This window comes from Prunus avium, chromosome 7 (genome assembly GCF_965620075.1).
Source record: "Prunus avium chromosome 7, drPruAviu1.hap1.1, whole genome shotgun sequence".
In the NCBI taxonomy this organism is placed as follows: Eukaryota; Viridiplantae; Streptophyta; class Magnoliopsida; order Rosales; family Rosaceae; genus Prunus; species Prunus avium.
In genome coordinates, this window is record NC_142290.1 from 6,119,010 (window position 1) to 6,139,638 (window position 20,629).

The window sequence follows — 20,629 nt, forward strand, 5'->3', positions numbered from 1 at the left end:
TTTATTTTTATTTTTATTTTTTTAAATATGAAAAAGTGTGAATTTACCATATTATCCTCATGTAATTAATAATTTCAATTCTTAATGTTTGCATTAACCAAGGGCATTTTCTGGTATTTTGAATGTTTCACCATTCTCTACATTTTGTAGTGGAGAGCAGGGATGGAGCCAGGATTCAAACTTTGGAGGGGCCAAATAACATGTACCAAACATCTAGAGCAAGAATTTCGTCCAAAAAAAAAAATCTAGAGCAAGAAGAAAAAAAATATAGATTGCGGAAAAAAAAAAAGTATATTAAACTTATTTTGAAACAGGTTAAGCTCTATAGCCATTTTAATTATTTTTTTATCAAGTCTTTTTAACCTATTTGGTTAGTTCTGATAAGAACTAAGATTTTCCAACTAAATATATCCAAGTATAGCTATTTATTTTTAATTTTTATACTAAAGAAATCAATATCTACTAAAATCCAAAAGAGAAAGATATAAAAATCAGCAAAGAAAAGCCAATATAACTTCACATTATTACTCAAAATGAATTTATTAGGGTGGCCATTAACTTAAACATGCAAAATCCTTTTAATATTTTACAATACATTGCCTTGATTATGAAAACTTAGAAAACATTGGAGGTGCCAGGGCCACCTCTGGCCTAAAGGTGGCTCCGCCCCTGGTGGAGAGAGAGGTATGTGGGTGGAGTAGGGTTCATCTTTGTGCCAACCCGGCCCTAAAACTTCAGACTTAGGGCCAGTTTAGTATTGTTGTGCTGTGAAAATACTCATTGTCATATTTGTTGTGAGAGACATCAGTTGTGGAAGAAATCAATTTGGCGTTTGGTTAACTTTTTTGTCAAAAGTGTTGTTGGTACAATAATTAGTTTTGAGTGTTTGGTAAATTTTTATGTCAAAGTGCTGTGAAGTATGTATAATGACTAAAAAGGGCATTATATTGAAATGGTTTTTCTATTCAAGTGTTTGGTAAAAAGAAAAAGAATTTCACTTTCACTTATATATTTCTTTGTTAAATATGTTTGGTACATGTAGATATCCCTTTGCTTTGACAAGAAAAATTAACCTAATATGTTTATTACCTGATTCTTGTGGCATCTAGAGAGTGCTTCAACAATCCAACAAGAAAAATTGAATGAAGAGAAGGAGAAGAATAGCTCTGGCATTAGGAATGTGGAAGAGAAGACATGAAGATGAACGATGGGAAGTAGAAGAACGAGGAGAAAGAGACGAGAGCGTGAAAACATATGGGGTTACTTTTGGAATTTTGAAATTTTCATTAAACTCTAGCGCCACTCAAAACTAATTGCCGCATAATCAAAAAATGAAAGCACCTTTGTACCAGCTTTCCTTAATTGATTTCTCTCACAGCAATTATTCACAATAAGTGATTTTTTTATCTCTTACCAAACAAGCTGAGCTTTCAAATTTTTTAAAATAATCACTTATGGCCCCAAATAAGCAAATGCCAAACGAGCACTTAGACTAGGTTTAGGCTTGGATTTTAGGGTTAAAGCATTTTTGGGCTAGGCTGGGCTATGTTAGGGTTTCATTACCTTGGTCCAAGTTCGCCTACATTGGTCGGGTCATTTGGGCTTGATTAAGTCGAGTTGGGGTAAGCTCTCCCAATTAAATTTTTTTTTTATTATTAAGAAAATTTGAGAACAACCAATTTTTTATATTGTAAAATCAACATAATCTCTTTACAAAAATTGGTTATTTTACTTGGACTTGTGAATGAATTAAATTCGAACATTTCAAATGGATTGAGTTCATTTGATATGTTCGAATTAAGCTTGTGAATGAATTAAGCTTGTGGGTTTATCACGAATATAGGGTTTGGAGGGTCCATTGACCTGGCTGCTTTACTGGATTTCATGGATAGCGGTCATGATTTGATCATTGCAGCTGATACCAATGCATCTGATTTGATCCGACAAATCGCAGTCGAGTGTGGAGTTGATTTTGATGAGGTTGGTTTAAGCATTTAAGTATTTTCACTGGTTACTTTATCAATTATCTGTTTTCAGTTTCCTTTTTAATATTCAGAATTTCCTTGAAGTTGATGTCTGTCCAGTATGCATACATTGCTTCTTTAAATCTTCTATTACCAAGGAAACAAATGACTTTTCTTTGAAGAAAGTTTGGGAATAACAGAAACAACATTAATTACTAAGGTGCATATCCATATAAATATATTACTCATGTCTCTATGATGAGGACATCTTCGTCAAACCCATTAGGGTTTACAAAAGAAAGAGATGCAAGAGGAAGTCATTTAATTTCGTCTTTAAATCTAGCAATTTTTTATTCCTGTGATTAGTTTCTAACTTTTTCTCTAAGTTTTCCAGATTTTGGTGAGATTTTTAAGTTTTCCAGATGTCAGTAGGATTTCTAAGTTTCCAATTTTATTTAGGTTAGAATTTCTGTTTTAGCAAGGGATTTTTTATTCTAATGTCTCTAGGTTTTAGTTTGCTATAAATAGCCCTCTCATGTAATTCATTATGGAGTTGAGTTGTTGAGATATAAAGAAAAGTTTATTTTCCAGAGATTGGAGACTTCTTAGTGTAAAGCCAAACACCCCTGGAGTGATTCTAGACCTATCCTTGTTCGTTCTATTTTCTGTTTTCCATTGTTTTCGCTTCCGCTAAACTACCTAAATTCTCAATTCACCCGTATCCTACATCACTCTGTTACAACAAAGCCAATTCTAATGCAAATTTAAATCAAAAGGGTTTGCAAATTTGCTTGGACTTGTGAATGAATTAAGCTTATGGTTGTTGATTTCTTCTCTCCTGGTTGTGGTGGCTGCAAAGCTCTTCATCCAAAGCTAGCTACTCACTCTTTTACATCTGTTTTTTCGGTTGTCTCAACCTTCGCTGTGGATTACTTTTCCATGTCTTCCTGCTTTCTTGTTTGTGAACAGAAGTTTAGGGGGAGGGGTGGCTACCCCATCCCAGGGCTAGGGCATACCAAGACCTCTTTGAGGACTTACAGAGGGGGGACTTAGCCCCTTTTTTGGTTTTTATATATTACCCACCAAGAGGGATTGTTGGCAGTAGGACTCGAACCTAGGCCTTGATAGCGAAGAAAACGATCCTTACCAACTCAACCAACCCTCGTTGGCGAATAATAATGATATTTCACACATCATTCAAACTAAAAAAATGTTACGGGTGCCCTTTTTGAGTTTATTTTTTCTTCAATTTATAGGTTTCAGTATTTATATATAAATTTAATGCAAGAAATGGAATTTATTACAAATTTCTCTTTTATTTTCTATTGCAGTGAAATGTGTGAGTGTTGGGCCATGTGTAGTTTTCATGCCAAGAATCGATTTGTGGGCTGTGGAGACACCTCTTCAAGTGACAGTCGAGAGTGATTCTGATTCATCAGACCATCAACTTCGTGAAAATGAAAAGTCGTATTTTGTATACATGGTCAAGTTGGTGAAAAGGGCAGTGGGTCCGCTTCACAACAATGCAAATCAGAAGACATGGATGATGGGAGAGTGCACGAGTGTTGCTCGAAGCGCTTCACATGCCTGGAACTTATTTGTTGAGCAGGTGGAGTCTCTACATCCTTGATGTTTCTGGCCAATTGAAAGGTCTTGCTTAAAAGGTGAACATTGAATTTCATCTTTCATTGGAAATGAAATAACTTTTATGTCAAGAAGACTTGATAGATAGAGTGGGAGATTTCTTTCTATACAACGGAAGCTAGCTACTGTGATTTTTGGCTAATTTAAGTTTACCGTGCGAACTAAGCTGCAGTTGCCTAATCAGGCCTTCAAGAGCTGCTCTTTCATGATGTTACAGGTGTTTCCAGTTCTAGGGTTTGCCTAGTTTAAATTTGCATTGTGCGTATGCGGGTGTTTCCAGTTCAAGGCTTTTCCTTTTCTCTTCTTCTGGGCTATTGACCTTGTACAACCAAAATAAATAATTAATAGACAAGTTTATGTAGCTGTAAGTTTGATTTGGTGCTTGTTGCTCAAAACTGACATTAGGATGAAGTGTTCTGTCTGACAAATCAGTCAGATGGGAAAACGTCGGCTAGTTTTTTCTGGCAACATCTGAGTACAAATCTGTATAAGAACCACATTCTTTTATGGTGAATACAGCTGCACCAAAATGGGTTCAACTGCATCCTCAACTTGTGATACTCGCAAGTGCACGAACCGTTGATAGTTTAGCGTATGTAAGTGCGAGGTCGATTCCACAGGGATTGGTGATTGAATGATCCAATTCAGTTTTCCTACACAAAACATAAATAAAAACAAAAGAAACAAAACAAGAAGAAAGAATGTACATTACAAGAAAAATAAATTACAACTACGAAAACATTAAGGAAATTAAGAGAACTTTGAGGAAGAGAAGAAAGTGTTGAGAACTTTGAGAGGGAGAAGAAAGTATTGAGAACTTGGAGGATTTTGGAAGAACATGTGTTTGAGAGCTTTGAGGATTTTGGAAAGGTTGAGACATGTGTTTGAGAGATTTGGAGACTTTTGGAAGAGAGGAGAGATGTGTTTGAGAAAGAGAAGGGAGGAGTGTTTGGGAACATTGAGAATTTGATGAAGGAATGGAAGAAGTGTTTGGAGAGTGTTTGAGAATATGTAGGCTTTTTGGAGAAGAAAGGAAAGTGGTGTTTGGGAACTTTGTGGATTTTGGAAACTTGGAAAATTTGAGAACGTAGAGACGGGAGGAGAAAGTGTTTGAGAAGTTTGGAGAATGTTTATGAACTTGGAGAATTTGAGAACTTAGGGAAGGGAGAGAAGGGTGTTTGAGAAGTTTAGAGAATTTGATGAAGGAATGGGAGAAGTGTTTGAGAACATGGGGAATTTGGAAGAGAATGAGAATTGTGTTTGGGAACTTTGTGGATTTTGGAAGAGAGAGTGTTTGGAAAATTGGAGAACTTTGAGAACTTTGGAAGGGAAGAGACATGTGTTTGAGGAATTGGAGAATGCTTGGAAGAGAATAGAGAAGTGTTTGGGAAGTGTTTGAAGATTTAGTAAAAGGATCATATTACAACAATTGAGAACTACAAAGGGAAATTAAGAGAATTTGAGGGAGATAAGGGAAGGGAGCTCTAGAGAAGTGCTTGAGAGCTCCCCCCCTTGGGGTGTTATTACAAGCTTAGAGAACTTCCCTATTTATAGGCCTAGGGGAAGTGAAAATCAGAATTCAATAAGACTAATGCATACAACACTTGAATTATAAAATCTGAAATGGTTGATGCACTTGTATTAGAAAATCTGAAATGGGTGATGCACTTGTATTAGAAAATCTTGAATTGGTTGATGCACTTCACCACTAAATCCCACCAGCAGCCCTAGCTCATCTTCATGTCACCATGACCAAGCTTCCAACCAGAAATGATAGCTCATACCTAGCTCACCATGACCAAGCATCCAACCAGCACATGCTGAGGTCAGCATGACCAGCAACTTCAAGGGCTTACAACTTGGGCTTCTCTTAATCAAATTAGGACTTTAAGCACTCTAAATTGAAGTTCAGAATGTCTTCTTTCCAGCCATATGTTATTTGGGCCAATCCAAGGTCGGAGGAAGAAGTTAAGGCCGAAACAAATTGCTAACTCATTTTCCGCGCTGATAAGATCCATCCTGAGCATGGTTCTGTGTTTGCTAGGTAACGGACTCCAGATTTATCCAATGGGGCTGAATTTTGGATATGTTATAGTACACACCAATTGGAGCAACGTTCATGAAGAATGTGGCCTCATCCGAGCTATGTAGGTTGCTGAAACAAAGCTTGCAATATGACCTACGGAACTGGACTGGCAGGGGGCTGTAGCCATAATGAATTTGTCTTTAAGCTCTTCATCAATTCATCCAAATTAGGCCTTAACATGCTTGAATTGCATGAATTATGTTCTTCAAAGCCATCATTGTTACCTAAAGCTCAATTAACTGAAAGATAAACACAAAAAGGATTAAAAGCACAAGTTTAACTCCAAAACATAACCAAATCATAAGCTAGAAGGGTAAGAAATAATATACAATTATGAACCGATCAAATACCCCCAAACCTAGATTTTGCTAGTCCTCGAGCAAAACAACACAAAACAAAGTTAAAAACAAAACTAGAAGTTAACTAAACCACTTTCGTAGGTAACTCGATTGCATTTAGCATATGCAACAAGCCTTTAAACCTCTAGGCATCCCTAGTAGGAGGAGTTGTGTCTCCTGAGGGTTTAACAGATACGATACCCACAAACGTTTTACTGACTCTGTAAAACAAAGTAATTAGAAAACTTAAAGATTGTTAGTCCTTAAGCAAAACCAAAAACAAAAACAAACACAAAAACACAAAGAACTTAAAACAATTTTTCCGAACATTTTCTGAAGAGAAATGACTCATGCACATGACTTAAACGTTTTAACAATAAAAGCTCAATTTTTAGACATTATTTACAAAGCGGCAAAGTTCTAAACACAATATGCTCAAAGTGTAGTAGTGTGATAGCCAAATGCAACAAATTCCCCAATCTTAGTTTTCACACAATTTCAAAAATCATACAAAGCATAAGTTCAACTTCAAATCTCACCAAAGTTGTCCTCTCACAAATGAATCACTCAGAAGAGGGCTATAATGCACACTCAGTTATAAACATGAGAATAGAGTTAAACCATAAGGGACTTAACTCGCAATAGAAATATGAAGAACTTGCATTAATATGATCTCAAGAAGGATGTCAAACACTTAAAAGTAGAAAAATGAATGCAATTCAACCACATGACATTTAAGATCAATTTAGGTCTTTAACATGGGTTGTAATGGGGCCAAGGGTGTAAGGTGAGTAAGAAATGAAGGATATGGATAATACAAAGTCCAAGGAACTCGCAATGCAAGAGCATAAAATAATTGTTTACAAGACTTCGAATCATCACGATTAGATTTTTTTTCTTTTACCTGATCAAAACTCCTTATACCCTTCATTTACATTGATTCACTCCTTTCCTGAACAACCACCAATTTATTTTGAAGGCCCAAAAATGAAATTTCATTCAACCACCACTTAATCACAACTTTTCTCTTTTCTTTCACCAATTGTGTGATTTTTTTTTTTCTTCGAAATTCCCAAACTTAGTATGAAAAACACATCCCAATTAAAGCTCATGAGTTCCTTAGAAAGGTAAATATTTGTTTTTCAGGCTAAGGCGAGGAAATATAATTGGTTAAATGAAAGAAAAGGTTTACATGTAGGCTCAAAATGGTTAACAATGGAAAATCATGCTTAAGCATGCATAAGGTTAGCTTGAAAGGCACAAACGATCCAAAGAGGGCCTTAATATCACTTCTTAAATGTCGTGAAGTCAAATTGCATAAGAATGAATGACTTTTAAGTGTTCAACCAAATCAATAAATAATGAGATCAAACAACAACTTTGATGACAAGAAAATAAGAGTATGTATATAACACTCATGAATTGAAGTACAAGGCTCAAAAGCTCACTTTATATGGTTATATAAGTCTAATTTGTGCTTGATACAATTCTTTGGGTCATGCAAATCCTTTAATTGGAAAATTATGAAACAAATGGCAAGTGTAAAGAAGGTTTCAAACATATCATGCTAGAACAATGCCAAATTTTTTTTTATTTTTTAATAAAGAAAAAAAACACTAAAATAAATTGAAATCCAATTTTTATTTAAGTCATGCAAACATTTATCACTATCTCATCATAAGTGTTCGGAAAGTGACTCAAAACAAAAACAAAACAAAACAATACTTAAAATAAAAACAAGCAAAAACATAAATTTTTTTTTTTTTTCAATTATTATTTTTTTTAATTTTAAGAAAAACCAAATTTACTTGCTAAACTCCAATACCCCCAAACCTAGAAATGAACATTGTCCTCAATGTTTAAAAATTAGCCACAACCAATGTCATAACAACAAATGAAGGGTATTAAAGCAAATAAAAATCACAAAACATACAAAAATAAAATAAAACAATTACAAAATAAAAATTACAAAACAAACAATCAAATAAAATAAAATAAAATAAAAAAATAAAAAAAAACGAAACAGTAAAACACTCAAAACAGTAAGCCCTAACAGATAGTCTTACACAAACTGAAACCCAAACAATTGAAAGCCCAACCCAAAATGAAATTAACCCAACAACGGTAAAACCCGACCCAACATGAAATCTGAAGCCCACACGTTTAAATTTAATTTTTTTCTTAAAAAGATAAAACGTGAATTATGAGCGCAAAGCGGGATTTCTAAAAAGAGGGAATGTGGTCCCTGATGTCGTTTCATGGATAGTCACGGACAGAAAGCAGGAGCCACGTGTCGACGCATAGAGGCGCCGCAGATCCACAAGCGAAAATTACGGGCTCATGGAAAGGCGCGACAACTTTGCTGAACGCGTCCGTTCAGACAAAGCAAGTCGTGACAAATGTGTTGGAAACGGTTGGAAAGTGAGAAGGTTGTGGGACTCGAGGAACGCTGGATATTCAGAAAACGCTTAGACGCTGCAACGGCTAGGGTTTGTTTGTCAAAGACTACATCTATAAGAAGGAAAAAGAAGGGAAAAAAACAAAAAACAAAAAACACACAAACTCAGAAACACAAAAGAGAAAAGAAGCAAGAAAAAGAAAAAAAAAGTGAGAAATCAAATGGCTTCTTCCTACCCCTTTTCGTTAGATCTCAACCTAGCTCCACCGACTCAGACACGAGGCCAAGCAGTAGCACCAGTATGGATGCCCTACTTTGCCTCCGCACGGGGGCCTGTGACTGTCAATGACTCAATACTCCTGGACAACGATGTTGCCATTGGAGTTTGCAGAAATTTAGTGACTCCCAAAGATATACGTGTGTTCGGGACAAGGGATGACAACTGGGTCACGAGTGATGCCCTGGCACTGAGCGTGCAGAGTACAGCATGTGTCGCAAGTTTGGGTCATCGCCTACTTGCGAAGTCCCATGAGGTAGAGGTGCTTAAAGCTCAGTTGGCAGCGGAGCGAAGTTTGGTTGAAGACTGTCAGAGTGCTATAAAAAGCTTGAAAAGGGAGAGGTCAAGGATTGTGGAGGTGAATCGACACCAGCTAGAAGTATTGCGAGACGAGAATAAAAATCTATCAAAGATGGTAGAGTTGTACTCTCGCGACATGAGAAAGCAACTGGAGGACCTAGACCGACCGGGTAAACGCAAGCAAGCGGATCGCGAGAGTAGTTACGCTCAAGCTAAGATTGCGATCTTTGGGAGCTCAAGTGATGAGCCCCAAGAGGCTGTGCGTAAAGCCCCGGAAGAGGACAGCCAGAGGGCCAAACTCAAAGCTCCTATGGTCGAGACACCGAGCGCCAAGAAGAAATGATTTCAGTTTTTATTTATTATTTAATTTTAAAGTGTATGTGTGTTTTTTTTTTCTTTAATTGGGAAATAAAAACGTTAGCTATCTCAAAGAAACGATTGACCCTAAATGTAAAGAACGACAATCAAACAAAAACACGAAGACCCAAACAAGATTTTTTTTTTTTTTTTTTTTTTTTTTTAGTTAAGTAAATACACAAATAACTGCTTCTTCTTTTAAGAGAAAAACTTAAGGATGACCAGTTAAGGGCCTCAGAAAACACAGCCAGGGGTTCCGGGAAGGTTGGAGGGGTCACAATGGTCCCGCTTAAAACCCTAACTTCTTAGACACCGAAGGTGTCGCCTTAAAGAACTCCTAGACACTATATAGACTGCGGTTGCTCACTGGAGTTACCAAAAATTTAGCTCCTTCAAAGAATATCCTATGAGTTTTAAATTATACTACCTAATTAAATAAAAAACAAAATAAATAAATAAATAAATAAACTGAAATAAACACGCAATTCAAACAATAATTTAAAAGAAGAGTTGGGATTCTTGCACCAGGTGTCCAAGACGCATCTTTAATTTTGTCTCTTCTTCCAACTACATTATTAAGAAACCAGTCAAACAAGAAGAAAATAATTGAAAATAAAATAAAATAAAATAAAATAAAATAAAAACTGAAAAAGCAAAAACACAAACATCAGAAAACAGGGAGGCAAAAGTAAGTGAAAGTGTAGACATGCTCCCTTTTAAAAAAAAACGTGCTCGCAATTTGCGCCAGAAATGAAGGGATCCGAGAGAAAAGAGCACAGGATAGCACCCTCAAGATCCGAAGTGCTTTCGGCTCCCTCATCTGCATAAGTCTATTTAAACTCATCTCGGTGAAGTAGAAGAGCACCCCGCATTTCTTCCTGCAAATTTAGAGAAAACATCAAAAAATCCAAAAACAAAACAATGGCATCCTCATGCACTCACCTTGATGATCTTAGCCTTGAACTGTCCCTTGCACCACCGAATGCGCAGATAAGGGCTCCTCAAAACCATGTCTTCCCAAACTCCACATATCATCACGGTACGGCCTCAAACTTTGCTGAGGTAATACCGAACTTTGCTGAGGTAATACCGAACTTTTCTGAGGCAATGCCGAACAGAGCAGCGCTGCTTGGAGGCATGATTGGCAGCAAGCTCACACCGACAGATCATCTGCATGTGGCACAGAGGTCTGACAAAGCAGCGGTGGAGGAGTCCAATAATTTAACTGTTCTCCATGCGGTCTCGGCTACCAATTTGGGTATGCGATTGCTGGCGAGAACACGGGAGTGTGCCGCGATGAGCGAGGAAATAACTTCCTTGAAGGCTATGGTGGCGGACTTGCAGAAGCGGCTCTACTGTGCCAATCAGCACGTGGAAGCACTGCAGAGAAAAAATGAGGACCATGTGGAGCTGCTGCAGATTCTGCAAGTAAGAGACAATAGAGGCATGCCATGAAGATGAAGATGAAGATGAAGAAGTTGTTTTTATTTTTAATTTACTTGAATGTTTTTTTTTTGTTTTTTTTTTGTTTTTACTTTTTTTTTTCTTTGTTTGTAATGTTTGAAATGAAATAAAAATGTGTTTTTAACACTCAGAAATAAACTAACTAACCACACCACGTAAATAAATAAACTAATGTTTTTTTTTTTTTTTTTTTTTTAAAATTTATTATTATTTACAACTAATTGACCACGCAAAGAAAAAAAAAACAACAAAGAAGTTCCAAATTGCAATTTACAAGGAAAATTAAATAAAAACTCAAATTTCATTTTTTTTTAAAACTTTTTAATTTTTAATTTTTAATTTTTTATTATTATTTTTTTTATTTTTGTTTTGTTTTGTTTTTTTTATTTTGAAAAAAAACACACAAATATACAAGCAACTCATGGATGACCAGTTAAGGGCCTCAGAAAACACAGCCAGGGGATCCGGGAAGGTTGGAGGGGTCACAATGGTCCCACTTAAAACCCAAACTTCTTAGACACCGAAGGTGTCGCCTAAAGAACTCCTAGACACTGTATTGACGGAGACGCTCACTGGAGTTACCACGAGTCAGCTAATATAAAAAATCTTTTTAAATTTTTTTTTAATAAAAGAAATAGAAAATTAAAATTACTGAAGTAATAACAAAACAACTAAAGAGAAAGGATTGGAATACTCCCCCTTGAAGCGATTAGGTCGAGCATGATGCATTTGGAGGTCGCGACTTCTCCCACTACTCCACACTCCCTATCTTTATGATTGAAGTTACCATCTCTCTCCATTTTTATTAAGCTGACATTACTTGCTAAAACAAACACAGAAAACTTGAAACAGAATTAAAGGATTAGGAAATAAAAACTAAAATTGAAAGGAAAATCAACACACGTCCAATTTCATGCTTCAAAGTAACAAGTAGCAAAGTAAACAAACTAGCTTATGAAGTTCGTTCTTTCTCGAATATGATTATCCATATGGTGTGTGGTTTTAATCAAGTATTCAGAAAAAGCATTTAGCTATGGTGTTTAGTCTAAACACAAATTCCGAACCCATTAAGAACAAGAAGAACAATAGAGAACCAAGTAGAATTTAAACATGGTGTTTGTCTTCAATATCTACCCATTCATTCACTAATCAGTCCAAGAGTCATATGGTGTTTATGTAAACTTGAACAAGTGAATGAAACCATAAACTAGAAATAATCAACATGCTACTTGAACCTTTTTTTTGTGTTGTGTAAGCTGGGACTCAAACCCAGTTCTCTTGCTTGTCAGGCAATTGTCCTTGTCCGTTGGACTACAAACACAACTTATCAATTAACATCATTAACTTTAAAACATGAAACTGTCCAGTTAAGAAAAAGATAAAAATAAATAAAAAGTAGGAAAACCAAATAGAATCAAACAATGTTACCGATCCCCGGCAACGGCGCCAAAAACTTGTTGCGTAGATTCAGCTGCACCAAAATGGGTTCAACTGCATCCTCAACTTGTGATACTCGCAAGTGCACGAACCGTTGATAGTTTAGCGTATGTAAGTGCGAGGTCGATTCCACAGGGATTGGTGATTGAATGATCCAATTCAGTTTTCCTACACAAAACATAAATAAAAACAAAAGAAACAAAACAAGAAGAAAGAATGTACATTACAAGAAAAATAAATTACAACTACGAAAACATTAAGGAAATTAAGAGAACTTTGAGGAAGAGAAGAAAGTGTTGAGAACTTTGAGAGGGAGAAGAAAGTATTGAGAACTTGGAGGATTTTGGAAGAACATGTGTTTGAGAGCTTTGAGGATTTTGGAAAGGTTGAGACATGTGTTTGAGAGATTTGGAGACTTTTGGAAGAGAGGAGAGATGTGTTTGAGAAAGAGAAGGGAGGAGTGTTTGGGAACATTGAGAATTTGATGAAGGAATGGAAGAAGTGTTTGGAGAGTGTTTGAGAATATGTAGGCTTTTTGGAGAAGAAAGGAAAGTGGTGTTTGGGAACTTTGTGGATTTTGGAAACTTGGAAAATTTGAGAACGTAGAGACGGGAGGAGAAAGTGTTTGAGAAGTTTAGAGAATTTGATGAAGGAATGGGAGAAGTGTTTGAGAACATGGGGAATTTGGAAGAGAATGGGAATTGTGTTTGGGAACTTTGTGGATTTTGGAAGAGAGAGTGTTTGGAAAATTGGAGAACTTTGAGAACTTTGGAAGGGAAGAGACATGTGTTTGAGGAATTGGAGAATGCTTGGAAGAGAATAGAGAAGTGTTTGGGAAGTGTTTGAAGATTTAGTAAAAGGATCATATTACAACAATTGAGAACTACAAAGGGAAATTAAGAGAATTTGAGGGAGATAAGGGAAGGGAGCTCTAGAGAAGTGCTTGAGAGCTCCCCCCCTTGGGGTGTTATTACAAGCTTAGAGAACTTCCCTATTTATAGGCCTAGGGGAAGTGAAAATCAGAATTCAATAAGACTAATGCATACAACACTTGAATTATAAAATCTGAAATGGTTGATGCACTTGTATTAGAAAATCTGAAATGGGTGATGCACTTGTATTAGAAAATCTTGAATTGGTTGATGCACTTCACCACTAAATCCCACCAGCAGCCCTAGCTCATCTTCATGTCACCATGACCAAGCTTCCAACCAGAAATGATAGCTCATACCTAGCTCACCATGACCAAGCATCCAACCAGCACATGCTGAGGTCAGCATGACCAGCAACTTCAAGGGCTTACAACTTGGGCTTCTCTTAATCAAATTAGGACTTTAAGCACTCTAAATTGAAGTTCAGAATGTCTTCTTTCCAGCCATATGTTATTTGGGCCAATCCAAGGTCGGAGGAAGAAGTTAAGGCCGAAACAAATTGCTAACTCATTTTCCGCGCTGATAAGATCCATCCTGAGCATGGTTCTGTGTTTGCTAGGTAACGGACTCCAGATTTATCCAATGGGGCTGAATTTTGGATATGTTATAGTACACACCAATTGGAGCAACGTTCATGAAGAATGTGGCCTCATCCGAGCTATGTAGGTTGCTGAAACAAAGCTTGCAATATGACCTACGGAACTGGACTGGCAGGGGGCTGTAGCCATAATGAATTTGTCTTTAAGCTCTTCATCAATTCATCCAAATTAGGCCTTAACATGCTTGAATTGCATGAATTATGTTCTTCAAAGCCATCATTGTTACCTAAAGCTCAATTAACTGAAAGATAAACACAAAAAGGATTAAAAGCACAAGTTTAACTCCAAAACATAACCAAATCATAAGCTAGAAGGGTAAGAAATAATATACAATTATGAACCGATCAAATACCAAGTACAACTCTGTCGCAAGGATGAAAATATCGGCCGATATATCCCTTTTTTTAGGTGGCGATACAGATACAGGGGGGTAAGCCTATTTCTTCCCCCTTATCGGCGATATATCCTCGATAACCCCCGATATCCTTGATATTTGCCGATATTTCCCGATACCAGACAAATAACCCAGAGATATGTCTTCAGTTTTGAAAGTAATCATAGGTCCCAACCACTGAATCAATGTCAAAGACCAAGCTCTAATACTTAGTAGCTTCTCCTTTCTTCTCTCCTCAGTCATTTCAGCTATCTTTGGCTCTTCCCCTCCTCTCTCTGGTTGCTCGGTTTCTTGTGTGTTTGATTTTATTTTTCGCCTAATCTTCTACCTCTCATTTCCTTTATCATTAAGTCTAACTCTTGTAATATAATGTTGGGTTATGTATTAATCGGTTGGATTGGGTTGGGTTATGTTTGAATAATGTTGTCTTTGTTTTGTTAAGTCTAATTGTATTTATTTTCAGGATTTTCATCGCACACTATATACATGTAAATTTCATCATATGCATATCTTATACTCAGTATATTTTGAATTTTATTTGTTCAAGACATTCATTGATAATGTGCTTAATATCTATGAAAGTTTCACTTCAAAATTCCATGTTTTAAAGCCAATATCTGTCTCTTTTGTCGATTTTCCCCGATACCTAAAACGACATCGATATATCCCCCGAAATATCCGTAAATTGAAGGCCTGATAATATCTGTATCGCTGATATTTTCATCCTTGCTCTGTCGACAGTAAGTTCTTAGTAACTTCTTGTAAAATTATTTTTCACCATTTCATAGGAGCAATCTCATCTTTTTTTCAATTTATAATAAATTGGGGGCATTTACTGATGAAATGGTCCTTCCTGGGCTATTTTTGGTAATGGGGAAGAGGGGAATGAAGCTACAGGTGTATTTTGCTTGAAACCTCCGTCTCCTCCTGGCTATTTTTCTAAACTTTATTGCCTCCATTTGTGCTGGTGCAAACTATGCTTGATGATATTTCTGTTTTGTATGAAGAAAAAAAAAAAATGTCAATGTTATTTTCTTTTTATATTAAATATATGGAATGCACGTCAATATTAGCTTGTAATGCTGTTTATTTTCCAACAGGCTACATCAGAAGTTGCAGATCCAGTACTACCAGTTAGAATAAGGCAGTTCTTCAAGATCAGTCAATTCCTGTGAAGCATACAGTTCCCTGATTTCTTGTGCAGGTCAATCGAGATTTCAACCATGATTTGGGGATCAATCTATCCGCAGAAGAGTTATTAAAGGATATGGTTCAACAGGTTGTTCTGTTAATTCATCAAACGTCCCACATCCATACAAGCTCTTGCCAGGAGTATAAAACTTGTGGTACCAGAAAAGATCAATCAGAGATGGTTAATCACAGTCTAGATCATGGATCAGCTGATGAAAACAACACTGTAAAACAGGGTCCTGATACTAACAGTAGAACTGTGAAGGGGAAATCGAGCTTGCTGCTAGCAATATGTACATTTGGATATCAGATTCTGCAATATCCTCATTTTGTTGAGCTTTGTTGGTTTACTTCAGAATTCAAAGAAGGTTCCTCTGTGGACATAGTTGACCTTGAAGTGCTGGCCATTCAATTCTTGTATAGTTCGTCCTAACTCAATTGAAAAGGTGGCTGTTGGTTGTAGCTCCAGCAACATTAAAAGCAAAGAAAAATTTGTTCTAGTTAGAGGCCTGATTGCTGTCAGTTTGTCGGCATACAGAGGTTTCTACACATCACTCAGAGAAGTCTCCTTTGAAATACGGAAGGTTCTTGAGCTTCTAGTTTTACAGATCAATGCAAAGATCCAGGCTGGGAAAGATAGCTATCAATATGTTCGCCTTTTATTGCAAGTGGCCTATATGGGAGACATGGTTAATAGCTGGGCATGCTTGCTGCACGGGTAAATGCTTATGCTGCCATTAGTGTGCTTGTGGAATTTTCTTCTTTTTATTTAATTTTATTTTTCTTTTCATGGGTTGTTATCTAACAACAATTGCTCCCATTTCAGTTTAGAGTTGGATGCTCCAATGAAAATGGCAAATGCTATTTAAGCTAACCGATGTGAGACCTCCAGATGATCACCATGTGAACGATCAAGTTCAAAGGGAGGAACCCAAGCCAAATGGTACTAGCAAATGCTCCGATGGGCTTGAAGTGCCAGAAATTGGCCCTCAAGGTTTGATAATGAAAAAGTCTGTAGTGTTTACTTAAATGAAGAAGATGGTGATTTGGGTCATCCTAATTCTGTAGGTGGACTTGAAATTTCTGATTTGTCTGGACAGAAAAGCGTCCTAACGAACTCTACTCTGGATAAATCTCTTCTTGATTCAGATGAAATTTTGAATGACCAGAATGTGACAAGCTGATGTCCAAAAAAAAAAAAATATGTGACAAGCCCTAAACCACGTGAGCCAGAAAATGACAAAAACCATGTAGTTGTGAATGGAGATGCTGGATCCTTGAAACATTCAAATGGATTTGAATACTGAATCTGTTGTCATTTCGGAGGATGGTTGAACTTATGATGAATTTGGCCTCATTAAGCTCTCTAGCTCTAGTACCGTCTGCAATGAGCTTAATGGTTTGTCCGATGCTGGTATTGGACAGAATGATGGTAAGTGTGATGCTGATGAGCATATTATGGATGTCGACTTCTCGGGCAAAACAAGTCTCACTAGCGAGTCTGGGGTTTTATGCTTGTATTGTTGTTGCCCTACATGTCTAGATATCCTCTACAGTTTGACACAGAAAATTCTTATTCACAAATGGGGATCCAATAGGAGCCTATGGACTGCAGAGGATGCCTATGATATTGTTGCATCAGTGTCTGTGGATGTTCTTGCAGCAGTTAGAAGAATGAATGTTTGTGGAGGTTTCAGCAACTCATTGGATGATAAATTGAGAGACGGAAATAGTGAGAGGTTTGAATGGCCAGAAACAATTACATGCCAATGCAAAACTTCAGGAAATAAGTCTTTTGCCAGTGGAATGTAAATGCCACACCATCAGCGATAGCACCATAACAAATAAGTAAATGCTTTCCGAATACTCATCCCCGGTTTGAGTCAAACTTTATTTTCAGAGATGGTGTACTGGTTCATATGGATCCTGTGAAGGATGTTTCTTTTCACTGCAAATTCGAGACTCTGTTCCTCTGTTCACTTATGGAGTTGATAGTAATGAGCAAGCTGCCTTTTCATTGATTTGATCATTTCGCAGCTTGGATTTGCTTACCCTGCGGCAAAGTTTTGTGCCGTAGTGGAATTTAGATGTGAAAAATGAAATTAATAGTTATTGGCTTGGTAGGTCTAAACTTTTCTGCAAGTTCCTTTTGGAGTTTTGACTCCTTGAGGAGCTAATCTCCCTGTAATTAGCACATTTGGATGCTATTCTTTCATTCATTTTTTCATACTTAGTAGATGCAAATTCTGTAGTTTTGTTACTAACACTTCACAGTCACTTTTTCTTTCTAAAATATGTTACCAATTAAACCTCACAAAGATTTAGACAACCCACTTGACAGAAAATTAAACATAACCTTTAATTAAAAAAACAAAAAGAAACAATTTTGAAAGGACATTTGAAATAGTTAAACGATCATGAATCATGCACAAACATCAATATATCAGTACTACATAATTTAAATTCACCCTATTTACTTATATTACAACACATAGCAACAATATGAGATTGAAAAGACCAAAATCATGAGATTTCTTGGTTAAGGGGCTAAAGCTAATTTACAACCTTACAAAGCTCTTTTAGATTCTAGATAAACCTATCAATATAACCGCTTTTAAACCCTGGCTCTGATAGTATCCCCCTCCATTTCGCATGGTTCTCCTTTAGAGAAATACCCAACTCATTTTTCTTATCCATCACAGTTGTAATGGTTTTGCTCAAGCTCTCCTTTGAAAACCATCCATTTTCTTCTCTCTCTACCTCCACAGCAACCTTGAGCTCTTTCACCAGTATCTTAGTGTTCATGATCTGGTCACACAAGTTCGGAACCAGCACAATCTGCTTGTCACTCAACAAAGACTCCCACATGGATCCAAACCCACAATGGCTCACAAAGCACCCAATTGATGGGTGGCTCAAAATGGTTGTCTGCTGCACCCAACCCCCAAACACCACCCCTCTCCCTTTTACCCTTTCTTCAAACCCATCTGGCAATGCCTCTTCGTAGCACAGCCCACAGGTGGTTTGAGAACCACGAAAAAGGGCAGCCCAGTTAGCTCAAACCCCAGCACAAGCTCTTGGAATTGGTCCTTCTCAAGTATCAACTGAGTCCCAAATGCACAAAACACCACCGACCCTGCTTCCTCAAACCCACCAAGCCACTTAGCCCACATGTCTTCTAAAGGTGGGCCATTCTTGTTCGAGTCTTCCAACCCATAAACTGGTCCAGTTAAAAACATAGGCTTTTTGTGTTGTGCACTCAGGTAATCGCAGAAATGACCTTCGATTTCTCTACACGTTCTTATGCAAAACGCATCACTTTCTGTGATGGCCTTTGTGAACCTTTGGTAAAGTGTGAGCCCATCTAATCCAAACGACTTCCAAAACACTAACATGGAGCGAATTTCACGACCAGGAAGCAGCACCACATTTTGTGATGGGTATCCAGGAGGTAGGTCGCGTAGTTGTTCCTCAATAATAATACCAGTAAGGCTAGGGCTGTAATTTCGAGCTGGCACAACAGAGAACGCATGCACAGCTGCAGCTGTAGTGATGTAGTAAATAGATTTGATCCCAACCCCAAGTTTCCTTGTGATTTCTGGTACCCAATGAACAAAGTAGTAGAAAATCATGTCGATCTTATGGTTGAGGAGATTGGCTTTTAGGATTGCTTGGATTTGGTCACGGGTTTGATCCACCGCACCACAGAACAAATGGATCAAAGGTGTCGGGACCTCAGAGGCAAACTCAACGCCCTTAGGGAGGCCTTCAATGTGAGGGATAGTGATGGGACACAATGTGATTAGGTCTGGGTGGAGATTGAGATGTTGTAGCTGAATTTGAGCTTTTTTCGGTGTCAAGAAAGAGATTCTATGGCCTCTAGCAGCCAGCTCATTAGACAGGTGGAGGAAAGGAATCATGTGTCCCATTGAAAAGAATGGGAACATGGCTATGTGAAAATTATTTGAGCTCTCAACTTCATTGCCCTCCATCATGTAGTTAACTTATGTTCTAGCTCTCTCATCCTCCTCACGTAGCCTCTCTTGCTATGATGGGAGGGCAAAGCCGTAGGTGATAGCTAGTGGCTGGACAAAACCTCCACTGGGATTTCTCAAACTTATTTATAATGGTGCTTGGAGTGCCAATTGTATGGCTGGAGCAAGGGGTTGGGTGTTGAGGGATGAGGCAACTGTTGACGTAAACTAGACTCTGTGGTAAAGTTCTTGATAAAAAAAAAAAAAGACTCTGTGGTAAAGTTGTAGCGAGATGATTAACCAATGGGAGAGCTTGGTGTTCAACGAGGGTTCATGTGAACTGGATGTGTGACCTTATCTTGAAAATTTAACTAGCAATGTGTTTTCTCGAACTGCTATGAAGAGGAAAGAAAATATTTCAATTACTCAGAGAGGAAGCAAAAAGTGCGATAAGGTTTGGCTTGACATACCCCCTTCTTCCCTTGTGTTTGTTCTTCAATCGGATGGTCTGCCTTGCCCCCCATGTTAATCTCCTTCTTTCCTTGTTTCTGTTCCTTTTGGGTTGTTTTCCCTTCGATGAAGTTTCCCTTTGGACCAAAAAAAAGCTGCACAAAGTCTCTACATTCTAGGATGGAGGTAAAAATTTAAGAAAGGAATAATAATCTGAGAGTGGGAAATTTTTTAGATTTTCTAGTTCCTGTGTGTGGGAGACAGGAAAAAGTTCTGAGGTTGGATAAACTTAAAAGAAGACGCAATATCTTTAGCTTCTCTAAATTTGAGTTGCCCTCTCAAATTCATAGATCTGTTGAAGGCATCTTTCAGATCTTTTGGATTCATGGGACCCATCCAAATAAAAGAATTCCTACCTGCAACAAAAGTCACAACTTAGATATAAAGAAGATTACACATGCATATAAAGTGGTGGTAGCCATGAATTTAAACTAGTACTTGGCAATACCGTAAAGTGTTCACAATTTGATGAAAAAATGCAATGACACGTGGCGCTATGTCATGGGGGTGGAGGGTTTGATGGGTTTGTGTGATATTTGTGAGAGAAAGAGAGACGGGTTCTATACTGAAGACAACTTGTTTGAAGACGAATTGATGCAAAGGCTTTATGGAACTCCTGTCCAAGTTCATACAATTGCATAACCTATTAACCTATTAACCTTGAATTGTGTCGCAGAAGGATTAGCTAACTGGAACTATAACATGGGTCTTGGCGTGTGTTATTTTGATTTTGCTCTAAGTTGGATACGTTCTTTAGTTATTGA

At 37.4% G+C, this 20,629-nt stretch overlaps 1 long non-coding RNA gene and 1 pseudogene across 1 annotated transcript; one reads left to right on the forward strand and one right to left on the reverse strand.

Moving 5' to 3' along the window:
• Positions 1-1,684: 1,684 nt before the first annotated feature.
• Positions 1,685-17,617, forward strand: LOC110771367 (uncharacterized). The gene is made up of 4 exons (XR_002528882.2): positions 1,685-1,980; positions 3,296-3,628; positions 15,291-16,099; positions 16,208-17,617. It is a non-coding gene; the product is annotated as an uncharacterized LOC110771367 (long non-coding RNA).
• Positions 17,618-17,822: 205 nt separating this feature from the next.
• On the reverse strand, positions 17,823-20,189 carry LOC110771368 (UDP-glycosyltransferase 79B3 pseudogene; annotated as a pseudogene).
• Positions 20,190-20,629: the final 440 nt, after the last annotated feature.